The 24,000-nt window shown below is 36.4% G+C and overlaps 1 protein-coding gene across 3 annotated transcripts in view; it reads left to right on the top strand.

Moving 5' to 3' along the window:
- The window catches only part of LOC136826027 (uncharacterized), a 653,467-nt gene that overhangs the window by 121,303 nt on the left and 508,164 nt on the right, over window positions 1–24,000 (top strand). The window lies entirely within an intron of this gene.

Raw genomic sequence — 24,000 nt, 5'->3', positions numbered from 1 at the left:
GTGAATAGGAGGAAAAGCGAAGAAAAGAGTTCAGAATAGAAACTCAATTCATCACTTGGTATACCTGGAAAGATATAGAGAGGGTTTTGATTGAGCAAACGAAACGAAGAGCAGAATGATGTAGACAAGGAAGAAGGAATGTGGGTCAACTGATTGTCAAGAAAGTTTTATGAGAATTTTGAAAGGAAAAGGGAAAGTTTGTATCCGACATTTGTGGGTTTAGACAGTGTCAAGTGATGGGGATTATTCGGGGTGACAGGTGTTGACGGGAATTCGTCTAGTTTATTAGAAGTTTTGAAGGTAATTTAAAAAAATAAATGTGTGTTGTTTTTGTTGTAAAAATTATTCTACGACTTTAGCTGAAAATTTACTGGGCTAAATCCCGGGAAATCGAAGTTGCTTATGTATGTTAGAAAATAGCTTTAAATTGTCTGGAGTTCTACGCCGACATTATTCTTGCCTTTATTAAGGTTTTCCCTTTAATGTGTTCTTGGGATTTTATTAATGCATTGTACTCGTGTAGTATTATTATTTATTATGATAATGTTATATTATAATTACTTGGCTTCCTAACCTAAGTTCCCAAAGGTAGAAATGTCATCCTTTCTAGTTTTATGTTCGATTCAAGAATTTTATTCCTTTAGTTGCCTATACATACGCAGAGATGTTTGGTATCTTTTGTTAATTTGTTGAAATTTGCCTAATCTAGCTTGTAGAGGTGTCATGGCCTATGAATTATATCTTTTTACAATTAAGTATGTATATAGAGAATATTATTTTACATGAAGGTTTTAGAGTAATAATCCTAAAAACTAATACATTAGTTCTTGGGTATTTTCTCCCCCTGCCCAAGGAGAGGCATGGCATTGTTAAACTATCACAGGACAGAAGTATATATCGGGAGAGATAATCTCTTTGTTTATGCCCTGATAAGGCGCACATTGGCTGGGACAAGTATTCGTGGGTGTTTAACCCCCCTTTGTGTGGAGAACAAACGATGATAACGCGCAGAGGGTAACGAAGAATGCCTGGTATGAAGAGAGAGAGAGAGAGAGAAGAGAGCAATGCCCTGAGGCACGTAGCATTCGTCGTAGAACCTTGTTGCCCAAGGTCTTGGTTTTTTGAGCTCCCAGGTTCTACTTTCTCGTGATGATTTTTTTTTAAGTTTAATTTTCTGTTTAAATGGAAATATATTGCAGCTTAGCATCATAAGGTGCATTACAAAATTATATATTCACCAGGGTAGGATGCTTTAAGTTAGGTTAGTTTAAGTTTTAATTGGTTTGCCAGCTTGAGCTGGTCATATATGGTACAGCCCAATTAGCTGGAAGGGGATCACCAGTTTAGAAGTTTGAATGGAGAGGGAAAGTGAAGTACATTATGATTTTTTTTTCATGTGGGGTAGCATAAAGGCAGTCAAGTAGCTGATTGAGATGGCTAATATTAATTCAGGAGTCAAGGAAGGGTGAACATAACGTAATTAATTCAGGGAAGAAAGTGGAGTCTTGCATTAAGGTCCTTAGTTTTGTTTTTTCTGTTAAATATAGTGGTAGAGTGTTACTGATTCCGTTATCGGTGGTGCAGATCTTAGATTGTGGAATTTTTATATCATTCGGCTCTTAAGAAATAACCCCCAACGCCTTGGAACTTACATGGGAGCTTTTTGCACACCTTTACCAGCCCAGAGACTGAAGAGGTAAAACAAAGGTGTTATTTAAAACGTGCATGAAGGGATTATCTGATTTTGTGCACCTGACGGTCCAGGCAATATAAGCTATCTTGGGAAAGGTCGGATTCTTATTGTCTCGTGGACTTCATTCAGATTTTCTGAACAACCTCTGAGCCAACACCACACAGAGCAGGGCATTTTGCTTGTGTGTCTTGGATAGGGATGTTACTTTGAAGGTACAAAATATAGTTGGTCTATGATAATAAATTCTTAAATAAAATTGCAATTAAACGATAGAGAGGTTTGTGGTAATTGGTGAAGATAGAAAAAACCGAGAGAGAGAGAGTAACGAATTTGCTTTGAAAGTTACTGACTCTTATTCGTGTCATTGTTAAACCAATTTTAGTTGTACCTTGGGTGGGTTAAACTAGAACCAGTTGCCCTAGGGATTGAAGTAGCCAACAGGGCCAGTAGATGAGAAAAGATGATTAATCATTCAAGAGAAAGACATGATTGGGCCTGGATTCGACATTACCTTTATTTCAAGTAGTAAAATAATTGTCACAGACAGAGCTCTTCAGGTGAAACTATGTCTAGAAAGTCCTAGGTTCACACACACGTGCCTAAGGCTGCATCTCTCTTTGACCCTTGTGTCAGATACAATTCTTTCACCTTCAAAGAAACAAAGTTTATTTGTATTTATATTTATATTTATATGTAAATGTATATATAAATATCGTAAACCTCTCTCTCTCTCTCTCTCTCTCTCTCTCTCTCTCTCTCTCTCTCTCTCTCTCTCTCTCTCTCTCCTTTACGTAAAGAGCAGTGAAGACATCTACAGATGACCAAGAAACGACTCTTGCGAGGTACGTATAGCTGAAATAACCTCTCTCTCTCTCTCTCTCTCTCTCTCTCTCTCTCTCTCTCTCTCTCTCTCTCTCTCTCTCGTCCTTGAGCCTCAGTTAACGTGCAGGTACCTCGGGAAGCGAAATTTATAGGTCTTTAATTTGATTAAAGGGCCGTCGTATCATAACAGTATCGGCAAACTTCTGCGAATCCGCGATAAGTTTTTTGTTTGATCTCATCAGGCATTCGGGGATAGGGCAGTCAGGTTTAAACCTTCGTACCCAAAACTTCTTTTACCGGCTCTCTCTCTCTCTCTCTCTCTCTCTCTCTGTGTTTTTCCTGTCTGTTATAACTATGGGTATTGTATTCTGTGGAAGCTTTTTATGATAGGCAAGTCACTAACTTTTTAGCTTGTTTCGCAAGAATATTTGTACATTACGAGTTTGTGAGTTTGACACACAGCCTTCCCCTCTCTCTCTCTCTCTGTGTTTTCCTGTCTGTTATCCTTTTATGATAGGCAAGTCACTCTTTTTAGCTCTCTCTCTCTCTCTCTCTCTCTCTCTCTCTCTCTCTCTCTCTCTCTCTCTCTCTCTATATATATATATATATATATATATATATATATATATATATACATATATATTACTGTATATATATATATATATATATATATATATATATATATATATATATATATATATATATATATATATATATGAGAGAGAGAGAGAGAGATTGTTTTTATGTACGAGTAGACTAAGATACCTTCTGCCTCTCCTTTTAGCAAGGGTAGACGGAGAGCAGACAATGCGGGATGTGAAATCTCTTTGCCAACAGCGTGCATTTTTCGTCGCGTTTTTGTATTTGTTTGGTTTTCTTTGCTGTCACTTTCTCTCTACTTTGTGGCTGTCGGTATGTTTTTCCGGTGTCTTTTGTTATGCAACCTCCTTGGTTCAATTATTTTTTCTTTTCGGAATAATAGTCATTAATTTGGTTATGCTACGTACCGAAACTTCCACGAAAATATGGTTGGAACTTTAATTGGTGTTTACACTACAGGATATGTAACAAAAGAGACCTGCCTCGGATTAAAGCTCAAGTAACATGTTAGGATTATAATTCCTCTGTATAAGAGAGGTAGGTCATAGATCCAGATCAGGCCAGGTCATCCAGAACGAAACAGTTCCCGAATTAGATAATTTGGTAGGTTATAAAACTCGACTTGAAAGATTCGTGAAAACCGAGTAGGCCCCCCCCCCCAAACCTCATCCAGGTGACCTCAAGAGGCCCCCCGGTGTCCTGATCGTCTCGAATATTGATGGAGTCAGCAATCCTCGGAATGCTCGATTCGTAAGCTTTCAAATTCTTTCCCTTGTTCCTTGTTCCTTAAGCCACTCGTCCTTACATATGCAAAAAAGACAACCGTCGCTTCTGTCGGGATTATGTCCTGCAGTCTCACCATGGTTGCTTCCCTCTCCCCTTCATTTCTCTTTCTTCCACTGACTTTACATTGGTTATGTATGGACAGTAATGAAACTGCTTATCCATTCGGCGTACCCATGAAAAGACGGGCGTGTTTGATCACAGGCAAGACTTGCATTTAATCACTTAATTATTTCTTTTGTCAAATACATTAGGATCACTGTATAGAGTTCGTGGCCTTTTTTATGTTCCCACGGTCCCTGGGTCTTTCTGACAAGTCTGACGTTACCGAGGGCAACAAATATGTTGATATGATGGTTCTCTTTCTGTCAGTTTCTCTATCTCTCCAATCTGAGGATAAAAGTGTTAAAAAAATTATAAGGGAAAAAAGTAAGATCTTGTGTCGCGGTGTTTTGGGTACAGAAACTAATTACTGTGGGCAATGCTGCTGATAGTTGTTGCTGTTGCAAGAAGCGTGTTTAATTTGTAACAAAGTCCAGATTGAGTAAATATATCGGTAAAACTCCCAACCATTCATTCATCATCATATTGAAGTCGATATTGTTGCTAACACTTTGTTTGTTTTTGGTGCTGTTGTTACTTGTTACGACAGTAAGTTTTTATTTTTATTAACTGGGTTCGATGTAATACTTATTTTCATTTAGGAAAATGTGTTTTAAAATGGTATTCTCCATAAGAAAGTCAATTTTAATTGTTTTCCAACGAACATTAGAAAATATATTGCAACATACGTATTTACCTGCTACGAAGGTCAGCTTTAACTGTTTTCCTACGAACATTAAAAGTTGTTTGTAAGTGTGATAATGAAGCTTTTGTCTGTTATCTAATCAGTAATATCATGTTCCATATTTTGTTATAGGCTTAGATGCAGTGATATCTTAATAAGGAAATATGAACTGCAGGAGGTGATCTTATTCATTGAAGAGGGCGTCTATCCTTCCTTTGGAAGTAGACTACTGTTTTTCTTCTTTGCATTTCCCATACATTTTCAGCACACTGTTCTAATCTGTTTTTAGCCAGTATTTATCGTTGACTCTTAGCCATTGTTTATCGCTGATCCATTTTTTCCGTTATTTATATCTCGTTCTGTTTATGTATACTTGTTTTAAGTATATATACAGTATGTGCGTGCAAGTGTGTGCGAAACTTGCTGCTGACATCATAAGATTCAGGTAAATATAGTGGCAACCAGCAGAAACTCGAGAATACATATTTTTTTGTTTTTGTTTTACAGAAATCCTTTGAATCGTTTTTTGGAGTGAAATGAAGAAACTGCTAATCCGTTCATTAATAATGTTTCATAGTTCCCTGTACTTTTAATTTTTTCCATTGTATTTTATGTATGATTGTTCTTCATTTTTTCATCATTTTGACTTGTTCTATAGGAATGCATGCTCATTATATAATCATAATGATTATAGAACATATGCATGTATGTAGTCTCGCTCGGAAATAGATGATAAAGACAAACCTCCTCTTTAGGTATTCGAATTGCTAACTTGTGGGTTGCCAGGGCAACACTAATACCCACTAAGTCATAGAGGGCATAAAAGTATTAGAACTAGATATGCCATTGCAAATTTATGGGCATCCTAGCGGGCCTACTGTAGCCACATGTATGGTTTTATTGGCTCAGGGAGTGGGTGAAACCATGGATATGGTTACAGTAGACTCACTATGATTCCCAAGTATAAATGCAATATCATATCTGTTCCTACTCCATTTATTCCTACTGTTACTCAGTCGATATAGTGTTGGCCTGGCAAACTACAGAGGTGGCTTGTCTTTATGAAGAGTAATAATAACTACCCTTGGTAAATGAAAGCATCAAATGACACTTTCAGCTAGACTTAGAATAAAATTGACACATTTGAAGTTTGGATAGTTTTGTTACTTATATTTAAAGTTTATATCGGTTAATTATGTACTCTATGGTACATAATTTTGTACATAAAATGCTACCATTTTTTGTTTAGGCTAACTTTTCTGTATCGCCAGGTTGTGTGTGTGGGGTTCATTAGTTTTGTGAAAGCTTAAACACAGTAAATTCTTAATGTATATTTAATATACAGTACACACATGTGTTTGTGTGTGTTTGTGTGTGTGTGTGAGAAAGAGCGAGCAAGAGAGAGGGGGCACATAAATTTAAGTTTCACCTCTTGTGTTTTCAAAAAACCATTTGAGATATACATCGTTTTCTGTCGGTCGCATATCACTGATTTCTCTCGTATTCTCTCTGCATGACCAGATCACCTCAATAGGACTTGTTTAATATTTTCTTCTCTCTATAGAAGGAATTCTTTGTCCTCATTCACCATTTTATCTTTATGTCATCATTCATCAAGGATGTTGTTTGTTCGGTTCAGGTTATTAGGAAACTTTCACAAGGTAATTAGAGATTATGAAAAATAATTAGAGATTATTCTTTAAGATCATTACTTTGATCGTAATATCTCGTTTTTACTCGCGCATGAAAGATTAAAAATGGTGTTTGTTCTACAGAGAGAGGTTCAGGTTATTATCAGGTGATCTGGAAAGAATGAAGACACGAATATCTCAAATGGTTTTTTAGAGAATGACGCGCGTGTGTACGCGCGTGTGGGTATCGTGTGTGTATATTAAATATATATATTCTCTCTCTCTCTCTCTCTCTCTCTCTCTCTCTCTCTCTCTCTCTCTCTCTCTCGTGTCCTTCGTTCCATGAATTTTATCATTGACAAAAATGTCAAGTTGCAGTTCTGTTCTCTTTGTACTGCAGGTTGATGGTGTTATTATTGTAGTCGGTGCTGTTATGTTCCGTACCCGCGTTGTTGTCATCATTATTTTTTTCTTGGACGTCCACATTCTTTCTGCTGGTTGTTGGAGACAGGCACATGGTAACGTGCTCAAGCATCAATGGCGTTTTCTGACACTAGCTGGGTGTCAGTGTACTTGTTTATAGTCGGTAATTAGTCGTGATTAGATATAGGCGAAATAATTGTGTTGTTAACGTTTGGGCTTGTCGAGTGATAGTGCGATGAGATTAGGAACCTTGACGCCTGATTCAAACAGATTCTTCGCTTGTATGAATGGCGCGTTCATGAAGTTTTATTTATAGCAAAATAAGCAATGTGTTTATGACAACAAGAATATTAATTATTGTCATTGCTCTTGCCTCTGCTAATTATAAAGATGATAATTATGGAAATTTCCAACAACGATTAAGATTGTGGTGTACCTTTACAGAAACTTTTATAAGAAATTTCATTGGTGCAAACAACTAAGATGATTCATAATGAGGATTTTTTTTGCAGCCCTTATCAGACAGTTACACAGTCTTGAACTTTTCTCTAGTTTTAACCAGTACTTTTAGGGTACGTTTTTGAAAATGTAGTTGGTCTCCCTGCCGTTAGTAATATAATTTTTGATACGTGTGCTTTTTATAGTATTGATTATCTTAATCACCGTTATAAAAGTAAGCATGTCATTGTTTATTTTTTGCCTGTGTTTTCGTTGCCAGTCATTATTAAACCACCTTCTCGCACAAATCTTAAAGACAAAAATGAGCTATTAACTAGTCATCAGCCTCATGTTCATCTCTCTCTCTCTCTCTCTCTCTCTCTCTCTCTCTCTCTCTCTCTCTCTCTCAACATTGTATGTTGAATGGTCATCAGCCCCTTTTTGTGTGTTCATCTAATTCTGTCAAGAAATATCAGTGTGTATGAACTTATGCAGATGTACGCAGAGGTCATTGAATCTTTTGTCTGTTCAGTCTTATGAGATAAAAAGAGTACGAGACCCAGACAGCTTGCCCCACTTTGCCCACCTTGGAGTCTGGGTATTTGTCTTCTATAGTGAACCATGTGGGTCACTTACCCACTTTACACGCTCGAGATTGAAATCTTAGATAAAGCTATGATGCTGCGTGACCATTTACATGTGTTTTTCGTGAATTTGAGCTCTCTCTCTCTCTCTCTCTCTCTCTCTCTCTCTCTCTCTCTCTCTCTCTCTCTCTCTCTCTCTCTCTCCGCAGAATTTGATTAGATATTCTTTCGTGAAATTCTTTAACCATTTTTTTCTGCTTTCTCTGTTTCATATTTATATTGATGTTTGATTCACACATATTTATTCATATAACGTTTGTGGAATGTTCATCTCTATATATATCGGGACCATGAATATTTTTGTATCCATCCTTCAGGGGTATTTGTGAAGTATATTGCATATTGTATTCTTCCTTCCTCTTGTTTTCCATATATAGAAGTCTGTCTTAATGACTTTTACCTTTCAGTGTTCTTTCCACTTTAGTTTGGTTTGATAAAAGCTTTCCATCTGACTTTCCATCCTCTCTAACAATTGTTTCGTGGTGGAACTGCGAGGTTTTCCCTCTGTTACACCTTTCAAACCTTCCTACTGTAAGTTTCCCTTTCAGCCCTGAATGGCCTCATATATTCCGTATTCTATATTCTGTTCTATTTTTGATGAAAGCTTTTGAATGAAAAAGGGACCATGTCCTTTGTGTAGTTGTTCTGAAACTGTTTTCCTTCGCTTTCCTCCTTAATTCCCGACTCCTGCAAACCAAGTATCTTCCGTGGTCATGCGCAGTGTGGGGTTGCCATGGAAAGACGACCTTGAAAATGATTAACCTTAATTTTCTCATAAGACTTCTGCCAGACTTGTTCTCACTAATATTCCGCTTAAATATAATCCTCACCCCCCGTTTATTGAAAATATCCGTTGCGCTCCCATTTGCCCTAGACGTTGGGTAAGGTACCAAAGTAATTATTAGAGCACCACTATACTTTGTAAATGTAAAGCAGTCCATTTTGACTCCCGAAAAACTGTTTGATTACATGCTGCTTAGATTAAATAATAAGACTTATACAACGGAGATGCTTGTTAGGAAGTCAGTAACATTCACCAAACTTGCACATTATGCGCAAGACAGGATTGCCTCTCAAGATAACACATTAATGAGTACGTTCAATTTGTTTCAGTACTCAATGATAAACTAACCTAATCATTGTATGGAAGATATTCCAAATTTTAAAATTCTGCACAACACTTGTTATAATAAAACAAGTAATGCCATATAAAATAACTAGCACGAAAGGCCCATGCACAACTGTGACAGACACGTGTTCCACAATTCCACATATGAATGTGCGTCATTCTGTATTTTTTCACCTATGTTTATTTTGCTGAAAATGTTTTAATAGAAATGAGAAAATTATAAAGTAAAACCAGCAATTCTCCCTTTAAAAAAGCTAAATAGTTATATTTTAGATTGGAGTATTTTGATAAGGCCCAGTTTTTAAACTGACTACAAATTCTTTTGAACATTTACATTTTATATCTCATACAATATAGTAAAGATGTCTGACTATAAGTATATTGCTTATTACATAAGGCATACTGTGTTATTCATGGAAAAACCAATAAAAGATTTTCATCTCTCTCTCTCTCTCTCTCTCTCTCTCTCTCTCTCTCTCTCTCTCTCTCTCTCTTCTCCGTTGGGAGAGTCGGTAGAGTTGTCGCCTAGCACTCGCTAGGCCCGAGTTCTAGTCTCCGGCCGGCTAATGAAGAATTAGAGGAATTTATTTCTGGTGATAGAAATTCATTTCTCGCTATAATGTGGTTCGGATTCCACAATAAGCTGTAGGTCCCGTTACTAGGTAACTAATTGGTTCTTAGCCTCGTAAAATAAGTCTATTCCTTCGGGCCATCCCTAGGAGAGCTGTTAATCAGCTCAGTGGTCTGGTAAAACTAATATATACTTAACTTTCTCTCTCTCTCTCTCTCTCTCTCTCTCTCTCTCTCTCTCTCTCTCTCTCTCTGATTTTTGGTCGACAGTGCTTAGGTTGACCCAGTGGTTATTTATATTGCCCTATACTGCATTTCTCAGAATTACTAAAATAATAAAAAAAAATCATGTTCTGCAGTTTAGGTGCATACTTTCAAATAAAGATTGTTTTTTTTTTTAAAAAGGATTGTTTTTGTAAAAGTAATTGTTTCTTCGTGTTAAGGGGTTAATTATCCAGAATCCAAATTATCCCGTTTAAATGAAGATTGCAATTTGATCAGTGTTGCATTTACTGTACCTAGACGAATTAAGCAATTTACGCACGTTATTCGGCTGTTAGGTAAAAAGAAATGACAGAAAATAATGACTATAAAACTACCAAGAATGGAGCAGTGGCATCAGTGTTTTGTGGTGCATGTATAATCAGCAGTTCTGCTCGATCAGTGATGAGAATTCTTATTGCTTCTTCGGCAAGAGAGGGAAGATGACATGAATACATAATAATCATCCTTTGCAAAGAAGTATTGAAGGTTACTTAACGTGACTACCCGCCATCACCATCACGTAGTTCACAGCGACTATTAAAAGTCATAAGCTTGCTGTTTGCATCACCCATGGTATCGACATGTTGAACGCCCCCCGGCGGTGGTACGCCACTAGTGGCCCGCAAGCAGTGCACTGCAGGCATTAGCAAGGGTTGCTTGGAGCGTCCCTTCAGCCCCTCCATGGCTGCACTCACTTTTTACCGCTCGCGCTTCTTTTCTTTCATCTTGCTGTCCAACTTCTCAAACTATTAATTTTCCAGATCACTTTATCTTGCTGTCCAGCCACTCTAGCTTCCTCTTTTCATTTTCTTAAGCGATGAATGACTGAGGTTGTCCCAGTGCTTGGCTTGTCAGCCGAAATTCCATGAATCTTCGCCGCCATGTAGAGCCATATTGCCCCTCTCATTGTCAGTCCTTTGGAGGTTTATAAAGTAGCCTGTTTGGGTGTGATATACATATATAGATATATAATATATAGATATATATAGATATGTAAATGTATGTGTATATATATAGAATATATATATATATATATGTAAATATATATATATATATATATATATATATACATATATTATGTATGTATGTATATGTATAAAAATAAATTATATGTATATACACATTTATATATATCGATATTATATATATTATATATACACATATTTCTCTCTCTCTCTCTCTCTCTCTCTCTCTATCTCTCTCTCTATATATATATATATATATATATATATATATATATATATATATATATATTTATTCTTTTTTCACACTCCGGGGTTCCGTTCTATGCAAGCTTGTTTTGCAAGTTAATGGCAGCTTTGTCTTGCTCTGCGCGCTTAAGCGCTCATTTTGAATTTAATATGAAAAAAGACAAGTACCAACGCGCAATATCCTGTGATTCCTGCCCTAAAATGACCTCGTTTCACTTGCAGCGAAAGCACTGACCTCGTATACATAAATATTAGCTTCGCGAAATTTGATAGTAAGTTGCGCGAAATCACTTTCTTTTAATTTTCTTTATCGAAGATGGTGGGTAAAATGGGACATTGTTTTTTGCCATTATGGTACATTGAGTTCTGTTCGTTATCATTATTTTTATTATCTCTAACAAGGAGCTTATGTTTTAGGTTCGGTTTGTGTTTCCGTTTGATAGCGTATTATAATGACGCCCCCAAAAAATGGGTGAAAAATTGACTTAATTTTATTTCGTGACTGGCAATAAATGATTAAGAGTCCGGGGTGGGAGGATTTTGGGGGGGGAGGAATGTAGATTTAGAGGAGAATGGACCTTTTGGAGACTTAGAGTGTGCAGGCCTGTTTTAAAGATTCCTAGCTTAAACAAACCATACTCATCATTGCCTCGTCTGTAAAGAAAGTCTGACCGGTGATTGTAATTTCCTCTAACCAGTAAGATGTGGTTTAGATCCCGACAGGTATCTATGAAATATACAGTGTATATATAAATCATTCACGGCGTGATAAAAATTTCATATGTATGTATATATATATATATATATATATATATATATATATATATATATATATATATATATATATATATATATATATATATATATATATACATATATATACATACACACACATATGAAATTTTTTATCACACCGTGATTTATATAATCATGAAGTTACAAATGTCGCTTAATATCAAATTTCAGCCTCGGGAATATCCCCGATGGGGAATCATCATCGAAGGGGAATTTATAAGTGATAATTGGACTGGTACTGCTGAGTCTCGAACCCACGACACAGATAATTATCAGTGACTAGAACGTCGACTGTAGCCGCCGGATAAGTATCTGTGTCGGGGGTTCGAGACTCGGCAGCACTAGTCCAATTATCACTTATAAAAATATCCTTCTGTGATAATTCCCCATCGGGGATATTCCCGAGTTAGCGTGAATTTGATATTAAGTGACATTTGTAGCTTCATGATTGTATATTATATATATATATATATATATATATATATATATATATATATATATATATATGTGTGTGTGTGTGTGTGTGTGTGTGTGTGTATGTGTGTGTGTGTGTATGTGTATGTAGGTATGTATGTATTGTTTGTCAATCCCCTGTCGTACCAACTTACATCTCATTCCAATTACAAGGGGCTGTTCTCTTCCTCCTTCACTGCAGTCCAGCTTTCCAAGGTATTAGGACTCGAGACGGGTATTGTCCCAGTGGGGATCTCCTGCTCGTCTTTCCGCTCCACCCGACTGTTCCTCAGTCTCTAACTATCAAGGAGGGGCCAAAGTATTTATACTGAAACACAGAACTGTTGAGAAAGAACTCATAAATTTTCCTCGTTCTCTTCATTCCTCAGTTTGCAGCTTTTTCTTGTTCCCCGTTTGTCTTTTCTTCTGCAGGTTCCTTATCTCGACTCCAGATTCTTTGTCTTCCTTAGATATTGCTCCTCGTCATCCAACATTTTCATGGTACATTATTCCAGTCCAGTTCAATATGCATTATGTTCATTTTTACTTTTCCCTCGTCTTTACCTCTTACTTACCCGTCATCCACCTAATTCGCAGCCTCTCTCTATCAAATCTCATCATGTGTGTTTTTCCACACCTCAGAAAATACGAGTCACCTTAGTCTTCATGGTTTCTGATTTATGTTTGTTTCTGTTATTCTACTACATTCCTTCCTATTCAAACGCATGTATGTCGTTCCTCTCCAAACTCTTATTGCATAGTGAGTCTAGTGTTTAATAGCAGTTACATTTCTTGCTTATTAGATCACTGCCTGATATATTTAGCAGATGCTATCGTTTATTATTCTTTGTAGTCGACAGTTCTTTAACACGGGACCAAGGCAGGACTGTCGGGAGGAAATGTGATTCCTTCCATAAACACTGATAAGCTTATATAATGAGTTGGAAAACTCGTAAAAAAAAAAAATGTAGATTATCTATGAAGAAACAAAAGTACAGTAGAATGATTCTTTGATGAAAAAAAGTAAAATTCTTTTTTATATACTTGGAAAAAATGATAGACTATCTGTGGGTTGAGGTATGTGTAGACTGATTTAATTGCTTTTGAGATTTATACGTTTTAACAAGCATAGAATTAATTGTTTTTAATGTTTTTCACATTTGAAATATAATAAAAGGGACGCCGTTGCACTGAAGCTATATATTGTAGTATTAGAACAAATGAAAAACATAGAGATAAAAAACTGAAGTTTATGGAAATGGAGACTATCTAAAAAAACAAGAAAACTTGATTAAAAAAAATTATCTTTAAAAAAACACTGCTTTTTTGAGAGCTCAGTAATGGGAAAGAAACTCATAAAAGATATTGCATCTCGGTGTAAATTCCAGTCGAAGAAAGCCAACCCTTCGTGACCTTTGACCTCAAGAGCACGACTATTTGACAGAGTTGTTTGTGGAGTCCAGGCACTTCCTGTCAGAGTTTTATTGTGAGAGCGATGGTGCTTGCATTGAAGATTGCTTTACTTTCAAAGGCACAGACGTCGTTTTTTATAGTCTCTCTCTCTCTCTCTCTCTCTCTCTCTCTCTCTCTCTCTCTCTCTCTCTCTCTGATACTTCTTTTTCATATTACCTTTTTCTGTAAAAGATGAAGCTTTAAGGTTCTAATTCCTGCTGACATTTACTCTTATTTCTCACCGTTACTGATTTCAATCTCCCCAAGCGTCTCCGAGTATTCGACATCGTGGGAATGTTTTCAAATGAAAGCAAGTGTATAGGTATCATTTTCAAATATTTTATGCAAAGGTTTACTTGAGCCATCGGATTGTGTACAATTTGCGTGCAATCCCTTTCCCTTCGTTTCGGAACGCTCTGCTTTTAATTCCCCCACCACCCCCTTTCATATGTATTGGATAATCATTTATAAAAGTCTTTACAACGACAACGACTGGCGTCTTTGTGGCGTTGTTTGTTGCTGAAGTGACATCAGTAGAACTGAAAATAAACGGGTGTTACGGAGACCCTAGTCCTTTTGCGACACTAGAATTTATGCTTACATCTTGCGTTGACGACTTGGGAAAACACAGAAGTAAACTGCTGAGTCTTTACCTGGTTGTCAGTTGCAATTCTCCTTGGAGCCAAGAACTGAGGCTTGTGTAACACTAAGATAATGAGGTCAGTTAAACACTGTGTGGCTGGTTGTAGGCGATGAAGCACAACAAAACGCTGTTGCAAAGTGACTGAAATCACACTTGATGAAAAAGGTGTGTACAGGCAAGCATGCATGTAAAAGAATAGTTTTGTGTTTGCAGAGAAGGTTAAAACTTATGATTCATCTCTTAATTGGGATGAAGGACAAGGGAACGCCACCTTCATCTATGAAATTGTAAACTCCATTGTGTATGTATATATACATACAGTATGTATATATATAGTATGTATATATATATATATATATATATATATATATATATATATATATATATATATATATATATATATATATTATATATATATATACAAGGAGTTCTTTGAAGAGAAGATGTGAATAGATGTGTTAACTTCTTGTCGGATTTAAAAGTGCCCCCACCCGCCACCCTCCTCCCCAAAAAAAAAAAACGGACCTGGCAGAGAAGTCTGATAGAGATTTACCTCTGCATTCATCCGGGAATTGATAACGTCACACACTCCATGTGTACTAAAGGCGGTCAGTGTATTTTAACACCAGGTTTTGGCGTACAAATGTACTGGATTAAGATAAACGGTGCTCTTCACGATGTATGAGAATTGCACGTACTTCAAACTCTTCCTTCTTACTACCACCCTTCCAGTGAACGAAAAAACTTTATAATCACAGATGTGCGATATCTCTCTCTCTCTCTCTCTCTCTCTCTCTCTCTCTCTCTCTCTCTCTCTCAGAGATATGTTTTATAACAGGAAAGAAACAAACCACATTAAAAATAATCGGAATCTTTGGGTATAAGTCTGTTGTTGTCAGGGCAGAATTTGCAGTCTTCCGGTTATCAGTTACAAAAATATATTGCAGTCTTTCGGTTATCAGTTACATCGCATTTTGCAGTCTTTCCGGTTATCAGTTACATAAGTCTGTGAATATTGTTGTTATCAGTCTTGTCATCGTCAGTCTGTGAATTTGCAGTCTTTCGGTTATCAGTTACATCGTCAGTCTGTGCATTTTGCAGTCTTTCGGTTATCAGTTACATCGTCAGTCTGTGAATTTGCAGTCTTTCGGTTATCAGTTACATCGTCAGTCTTTCGGTTAGTCTGTGCATTTTTACATCGTCAGTCATTTTTCCGGTTATCAGTTACAGCTGAATAATATGTTAAGAAAACATGTAATATAGGAGATATACGAATACAATAAATTTTACAGTATAAGGCATGAAGTAAAATAAGAATTCCTTGAACGGACAGCAAAACGTTGGAAAAGTTTCGACAGAGCTATGATAGAAGTGGATTCGTGCTCATCTCCACGTATATAACTAGATTAATTAGCATCTTGTCCGTAATAAATCACGCTTCTTACTTGGTTTATCCTTTTAGAATCCTGTGCAGACGTCATACTGACAGATGGCGCTATTAAGCATTTTTTTTTACTAGGTGACAGACAGTTGCATACAAAATCCCAAATAAAATTAACAAATGAAAATATGTTAAGATAATGTATATATATATATATATATATATATATATATATATATATATATATATATATATATATATATATATATATATATTTCTCAAGGTACAATAACCCTAAAAATGTAAAATATTGTAGGTGCACTGTGCTCGCTCTTTCAGATAAAAAAAAGGCTGCGACAGAGCGTTGACCCTTTCGCTTATTGCTTCATAAATCATTTCTAAGTTCAAATTTACGAACCGGAACAGCAAATACTATTCCATTTGTTTTTGTTGCGGTCCACTGAGTTGGAACCCATGACCAGTTTATGAAATGCGAGGTTTGGCGCAACCGCTTTCCTCACCGAGTTTATGCCGTAGCTTGAAAACGTCAGATAATCATGTTATTTCTATAAGAAGGTGATCATTATAAAACTATGATGTCATTTTGTTCTGTGAGCTTTATAAAGTATGTAACACAGTGAACTAGGGCCTTCTGTGTTCTCACCGACAGGAAACCTTATAAGAACCAGAAGCGATGGAAGCTTCGTGAAATACAGTAACACTTCATGAAATCACTTGTGACACTCTGGCCTGTTTCTCCAAAGTGAACTGCTTTCCTTATTGGTTTTATGTTGGCCTTTTGTGTTGTGTTAATCAAGTTTTTATGGATTTATTTTAGCTATATTTGCCTTAGAAACTTTCCTTATGCTAATCAGTTATCAGGTATACTCAGCAAAATTAATCCAAAGGTTTGTTTATATATAAATCCTGTGGAACTGCAACATCATGCTTTTATGCAGTCCAGTCCTGAAGGAATGGCGAAGGAAAAAGCGACAACCTTCCTTGCAATGAACTGAAAATTAGACAGCAAAGATTGCATTTCAGTTGCCATTCGATAAGGATGGTTGTGTTTGTGAGATGCTCTAGATTCTAGAAGTTTTCAAGACCGATTATTTTTTGAAGGTTTTGTAGATGATTTTACCCAGAGTTTTCTTGCTTATTGCAAAACTTTTTTATGTATTTTTTTTCTAGAAGAATAAAGCGAGCAATGAAACCTTAAGGGATAATAATGAAAGGGAGGTAAATTACTTGTACATGTCGTCCGCACTAACCCTGGGTTTGAAATAATACGTGGTAGTGTCAAATGGGCTCCTGCGGGGATCAGTAGGGGTGGGCGACCCAGACCCACTTCAGTAATTATGAGACTGGTGACTGGATATTTGTGGATATTTGTGTAAGTGAAAGCATAGGAAAGACACGAGGGACAGAATTTCAGATGTATTTTGCGTACACGGCATTGGAGACCATGATTTTGATGATGGTAGTGAAAAAAAAAGGTTACATGTTGCCCGAAATAAAAAACACTATTATTTCAGTGACCTCGACGGAAAGATAGTGAACTATCCTAACTTAGCAGATGGTTTGTTTTTCTGAGCCCTTTGTAAGATTGTGAAAAGTATTGCTAAGTAAAACATATTTTACTTGTTTTCATTCATTTTCAAGTTCATTCCGTGAGAAAAGAAACTATTTGCGATTGTTTGGGAGAGAGAGAGAGAGAGAGAGAGAGAGAGAGAGAGAGAGAGAGAGAGAGAGAGAGAGAGAGAGAGAGCTTTCCAATCATTTTTTTTTTTTTTTTTTTTTTTTTTTTGCATGTTGTGCTCGATTAGAAATAAATGGCTTGTTTTAGTAACTATTCGTCAAGTTACTTATTGTTATACCTGTAAACAGTCCACAAATCTGGCTCCTCATTAGAAGTGGCTCAGACTCCTTTGCATCTCTTTACAATTAATGGCATTTCCCACATGCTGAGAAAGTTCCACATGTCCAGTGTGTGTTGTGCCCTCAGGCAATCGGTTTCGTTGGGGTGTTGGATAAAAAAAAAAGCCTTGCCTTAGGTCAGCATTCAGGAGTCTTCTAAGTCGGAGATTAAACTGCTTGGCATGCTCTTGAAGCTGTGCGATTTTATCGTATTAACGTTGTTCGTGTTCATGCTTTTTTCTGTCAGAGGCGCCGTCTGGTCTATTGGTATTTTCTCTGGTCTCCTTTAATTTTAGATTTTTGATTGTTGCTGTTTCATTTTATTTGTATATTTGAGGCTTGTGATCATTAAACCAAGGGAAGTTTTGTTTTTTTTATCATTTAGTGTTTATAATGCTAAAACGGTTATCATTGCCAACCATTATGTGTTACGTTTAACATGTAGGTCTCAAGAATTTTTCTTTACAACGGCTATGAAAATAACCACTACGACTGCTACAAGCTTAAATTTAATGGTGATTCAAAAGTAGGCTTTGAGGCACAAACCCACGATGGAAACCTAATGGCAAAAGCAACATTCGTTATTATTACTGATATTGGTAGGATGAGAGACCATTAGATGAAATTTCTTGTTATATTAAAGATAAACTCTTTACAGAGCAGTACTTGTAGGTTACAATAGCTCCTGCTACCTCCATCCTCTGAAGATGATAGCGGGAGGTACTGCAAGCTAAGAGCACTACTGTGTGAAGGGTTTATTTGTAAAATGTTTACATAACAAGAAAGTAGGACAGTGTTCTTGTATTGGGTGTTTTCTCCTAGTGCCAATTGGAACGTTGTAGTCTACTTTCTGTCATTATTTGTTATTATACTTGTTTGTGTTGATGTCCTTATTGCAGTTCAAATAATTGCTGTTATTATTAGGTAATTATGATTAATTTTGGTTGGGTTAGCTATGAAGCTGCATTGCATGTAATTATTCGCATTTTACAATCTGCTAACGAACAGCGATCAAATAAATTGGTTAAGTTACACGATTTCTGTATCCACATAATAATTTTCACTGGGTATTTATATATCACAGGTCTTGCCCTTGCTATTTTTTTATCGAGTTTTTGTGTAATTGGGAAATCATTTTAAATTACCTAATATACTAACGTTAATCTCTCTTGTATTCTAGAATCCAGAAGTTATATGTCGGAATTTTTTTTATATTTAGAAAGTCTTTCGTGTAATTTTTAAAATATCTCTTGGGGGGAATATTCTCTTGCCACTTCCCTGTTTACCTTTTATCTTTGCTCAGGTATTTACTCTAATGGTTCCTGTTACTGGGATTTTTAATTAAGTTTCTTTTATTTACCCAATGAACACCCTAACGGTTTATCCTGCTTTGCTCTTAATTAATGCACTTTATATTTATCCTTTCTTTAGTTTATTTATCTTTCTCTTCTCTCTGTGTTATCCTTTTCACATCTGAGCATTCAATAACTTTGCAAGTTATTGATCTTTGAATCTTGTTCTATATTCGAATATTTTGATAACAATAGTAATTAATTTCCGATAACGCTTGGCAGAGACGTTAGGGTAACCCACTTTTCTCTCTCTCTCTTTTCCTGCGACCTGGAAGAGATCTCATTAACCTACAGCATGTCCGCTCTAGAAAGCATAGCATTGGTATTCTTAAAGGGAAGATTTAAAAGTTCCTTTATCCCTGGGACCCTCTCTTTCACCTTAGCAACTGCAATGAGTAATTCTCTCTCTCTCTCTCTCTCTCTCTCTCTCTCTCTCTCTCTCTCTCTCTCTCTCTCTCTCTCTCACTCTATTCGTCACCTCTTGAAGTCATAAATGTTTACGGTCGGGAAATCCGGATTGGCGATCATAGCCAAACATGAAGATGCGTCGATAGGCAGAGAGAGAGAGAGAGAGAGAGAGAGAGAGAGAGAGAGAGAGAGAGAGAGAGAGAGAGATTTCGCTCTAGTTTTTAGGCTCTTGTATGTATATTATACTGTTGTTTGACTTCTTTGTATTATTTTTTTATGAAGTTTAAAAGTTAATGATAAGAATTATAAAGCAAGAAATGAAAGTTGCCGTTCATAAATACGTGGTAAAGTTATTTCTAATGCTGTAGCTAGAGCAGTTCCGGGACCTCTGTCCTCTTCATTAATCAGGGTGCAGTATGCTGTGTCTTTTGTAACTTGAACAAAAAATTTTGAACTTCAGATTTAGGCATATTTAAGGTTTTTTGCAGCATCCCTTCGACCACTAGCTGCAAAACCTTTCATTCCTTTTACTGTACCTCCGTTTATTTTATCTTTCCTCCATCTTACTTTCCACTTTCTCCTAACAATAGTTTCAGAGTGCAACTGCCAGGTTTTCCTCCTGTTACACCTTCAAAACATTTTTACTCTCAATTTCGCTTTCAGGGCTCAATGACCTCGTAGGTCCCAGTTCTTGAACTTGGGCCTAAATTTTATATTCCAGTTCCAGTTGAACCACAGATATTTTGCTTCTTTCAAGTCATCGCTCATAGCTTCGTGATATATCTACTTTTGCACAATTTCAGATTTCTTTCTCTCTTCTCAGCCCAAAAGTTGACGTAAGGTTGTCTATTGGCTCACCTTCGTTGTTCTGAAGACACTTGCTCATCGCGCCAAGTGTAATTATAATCATGACTACTTGCTTAGCTTTCTTTACTTGTTGCTTGATATTTGATTGATGGTTTTAATCTTGGTTTTTTTGGGGGATGATATTTTACAGTCCATTTTGATTCCATTTTTTAAATTCCAAGAAATTTTCGTTTTAGCCAGTGATACTGGATAAACGCATCCTAACAGAGTATGCATATCATGCCACACGAACGTAAGTGTTGTAAGTATTACCTAGCCGGCACAAGTAAAGATATAGGTGACATTCATCTGATAAAACAGTAATAATGAAAGTTATTGGATTGGGATGGTCTTGACATTCAATTGAGTGGTAACTTTTCTGACCTTTAAAATCGATTTTGTTGATTATGTTGTGGATTATATTTGCTTTGCAAATTCTTTAAATTTTCCTTTTCCTGCGTGCCAGTCCAGACCCCTGTTGTGACGTCAGTTTTCTTCATAACGAAAATTAGTAAGGTTAAAATCAAACGCAAGTTGTAGCTTTGTGGCAGTGACGTAGATTTATCTACTCCTGATACGAGCAACTTCATTCCGGTACAGAATATTTCGGAATTGTTTGTTCTTGTGTCGCACCCAAAGCTTGTTATGCCTTCTGCTCTGACAGCACTTTGTTTACCCTTTAATCCTAGAAGAGCCTAGTGTTCTTTCTGCTGACTTTGAACTCCACGTATAAGTACGTAATGCGGTTATTCTTCCTTTTATATTCGCCGTGTTTTGTTGTTTTCCTAAATTCGATCTATTTGAGCTCAGGATGAGTCAAGGTCATTCGGTAATGTTGCTTTATCCATTGACGTATGAGTTATTATAAATGACATGCGACCTTGATAAGCGGGCCCCCCCCCCATTTCTCTTTCATCCCAATTATCATTTCCTCAGTATGCATAACCGTTCATATTTTTAATTTTATATATAGTATCTAATAGCCACTTTTTACCAGACACTTATGTCATTGTAATAATCACAATACCCTCTTAGCTTCTCGAATTTTTCACACTTTTTTGGATACACTTGGCATTGTGGTTGTTACAATTTTCATTTTATCTTATTTTATTACAGTATATTACAATACTTGCAACAATTATGAATCTGCACTGGTTTTATAATAATGCATTTATAATTGAGTGTTCGTTAATTGTTTTTTTTTATAAGTAGAATACGTTAAGGATAGGCTTTGATGCAAATCCTGAATTGTATGTTCAAGGTTTGCCAAGTACTTGTAACTTAGTGTTAATTATACTTATGAACAAGACAGTTCTGTAAAAAATATGATAGTTGATACACATACATAAACAAACACACACACACACACCCTTGGTTCGTCTCTTGTTTCTGTTCACTAACCCCTGTTAGCTCCGTATCATTAGCTGAAATCTGGGGCCTCTCTCCTTACTCACGACTTCAGTTCTCACTGCTCAACTTTTCATGTTCATCTGTCCTTTCTCTGAAATCTTACATCATTGTATCAATAATATACTGAACGACCATGGAAGCATGAAACGCACACATGTTTCCGTCAAACTTTTTCACCAAACTAGTCACTTTCCATCTACATATATTAGAACACTAAGGTACCTCGTTTTGATGGAAGCCAACCTCACCTCTCGCTGACAGCAGTACTTGTTGATCTGTTGTAAATCTCTTAAGGCCTGCAATCATTTAATTTTTTATTGAAAGTATAGTTGGGAATGTATGGGTAGAAGAAAACTTATGGAGAGCGACTAAAAGTTTCTATGATGGAAGCGAAGCATGTGGTAGAATATATGAACAGGAGAGTGACTTGCTTGTGTAAAAGTTGTTCTGAGACTGGGAGTGTTATGTTTTTGTGGAAAGCTGTGGGATAAGAAAATGCTGTGTGATTGGAGTTTGGAATGGATGATGTTTGCTGAATATCTAATGCTGATTTGGCTTAGTGACGAGAAACTGCAAAAGCTAGAAAAGCTTTGAAAGTGTTTGCAGTGAAGGCAGTTGAGAGTAAATTTGAGCAAAATTTATAATTTATGAGATAAGGCTAATAGAAACCAGGAAGACGGAGCATTGAACATTAGAATGGCTATGGTAAAATGGAAATTGTTCATTCTTATAATTATTTGTGACAAATCGAATAGATGATGGTAGAATGAGAGGGGGATAAGTCACATAATAGGTAAAGCAAGAAAGGTAGCTAGTTTTGCTAAAGATTGGGAAAACACTTGAATTGCCAATGGGAACCGAGGTGGGGATATATGTAAGAGTTGTTAAGCCAACCTTTACGGAAGTGAATTGTGGAATTTAAATAGAAATCAAAGGAAAAGGATGGAAGCTGTTGTGATGAACCATTTACTCAGAGGGACAATAAGGAGGGTGTTGAAGATTTATGATGCAGAAGATAAGTCTTTGAGAGCATTCAAAAGTTTGTATGAAGCATGATTTAGAAATTATAAGCTGAGGAGTGGCTGGTTTGGTGTAAAAGTGCGTGAGAAGTCAGTTAAAAGATAGTTGATGAAGGTTCAAAGTGTGGTACAAGAAAGATTTCTGGATGGAGTATGAAATGGCCGATGTTTGCAGATGACACAACAGTGATTGGGCATAAGTAAGAGAGACTGCAGAATCTAGTGAAGGAGACTGGAAGTGTTTGCAAGAGAAGAATATTGAGAGTGAAAGTGAGAAATACTTCCAAAAGATGGAGCAGTGAATATTAAAGTGGATGATGAAAAACAGGAAGCTACTGATTCTTTTAAGTAAATATAACGGATGATGGTAGGATGAGAGAAGAGCTAAGTCATAAAATAAGCGAAACAAGATAAGTAGCGGTAAGTGCATGTTCAGAAAATTGGGATTGTTACCCAAACTCTCCTTATGAACGTTAGGTATGGATGATAATGCAAATGAAAGATGAAATGTTGAAACTGTTAAGATAAAGTGTTGAAATGGTTGTGATAAACTGTTTGAGTATCATGTTTGGCGTAGGCAGAATGAAAAATCACGGTGTTTTGTGATGGTTTGTTGATGAGGAAAGAATGAACGATGAAAAGGTAGTGAGAACATTTATAATTCAGGAGTGTTAGGAGGAAGGAGGAGAGGAGGACATAGACAGGGTTGGAGAGAGAACGCGAAAGAGGTATTGGAAAGAAAGGACCTTATATCCAGGAAGTGTGAAAGTGCATGCAAGGTGAAGTTGAATGGCGGGTATTATTTTATAAGTTGCCAATACACGGTATGAAATTCTAACCCACATTTTTGTAAAGGGCTCTTCATTCTCGTTATTTTGAAACCCATTAACACTATGTGCAAATGATAAATAAAAAATTAATCAAATGGGACTTACAGGCTAAGGTAAGACAATACCACCCCCCTCCTCCATAGCTAATATGGCAAAATTGTAACCAGTAAATACCCCTAGGTTACATTGGGTTGGTATTTTTTGGTTCTTTCAGTGCTCAATCATTTCCTGGCCATTTCTGCGTGAAAAACTCAAAATGGGTTTTTCATGCAAAAATGGCTGACTGGAGTCTTATTGGCAACTTATAAAATTTTACCGAATGGCGAAGCGTACGTAGATAGGTATGTTCGATGCAGTGCTGATAAGCCTTCATGGTATACTGTATGTATGAAACAGTTAATGCTGTGGAAGTTTAATTACACAGGGGCTTCATGAACAATTCAACATTTAACTGTAATTATATATAACAATAAAAGATAGAGAGGAAGAAGAATTGTGT

This window comes from Macrobrachium rosenbergii, chromosome 3 (genome assembly GCF_040412425.1).
Source record: "Macrobrachium rosenbergii isolate ZJJX-2024 chromosome 3, ASM4041242v1, whole genome shotgun sequence".
Classification (NCBI taxonomy): Eukaryota; Metazoa; Arthropoda; class Malacostraca; order Decapoda; family Palaemonidae; genus Macrobrachium; species Macrobrachium rosenbergii.
This window is presented reverse-complemented; position numbering and strand designations above follow the sequence as displayed.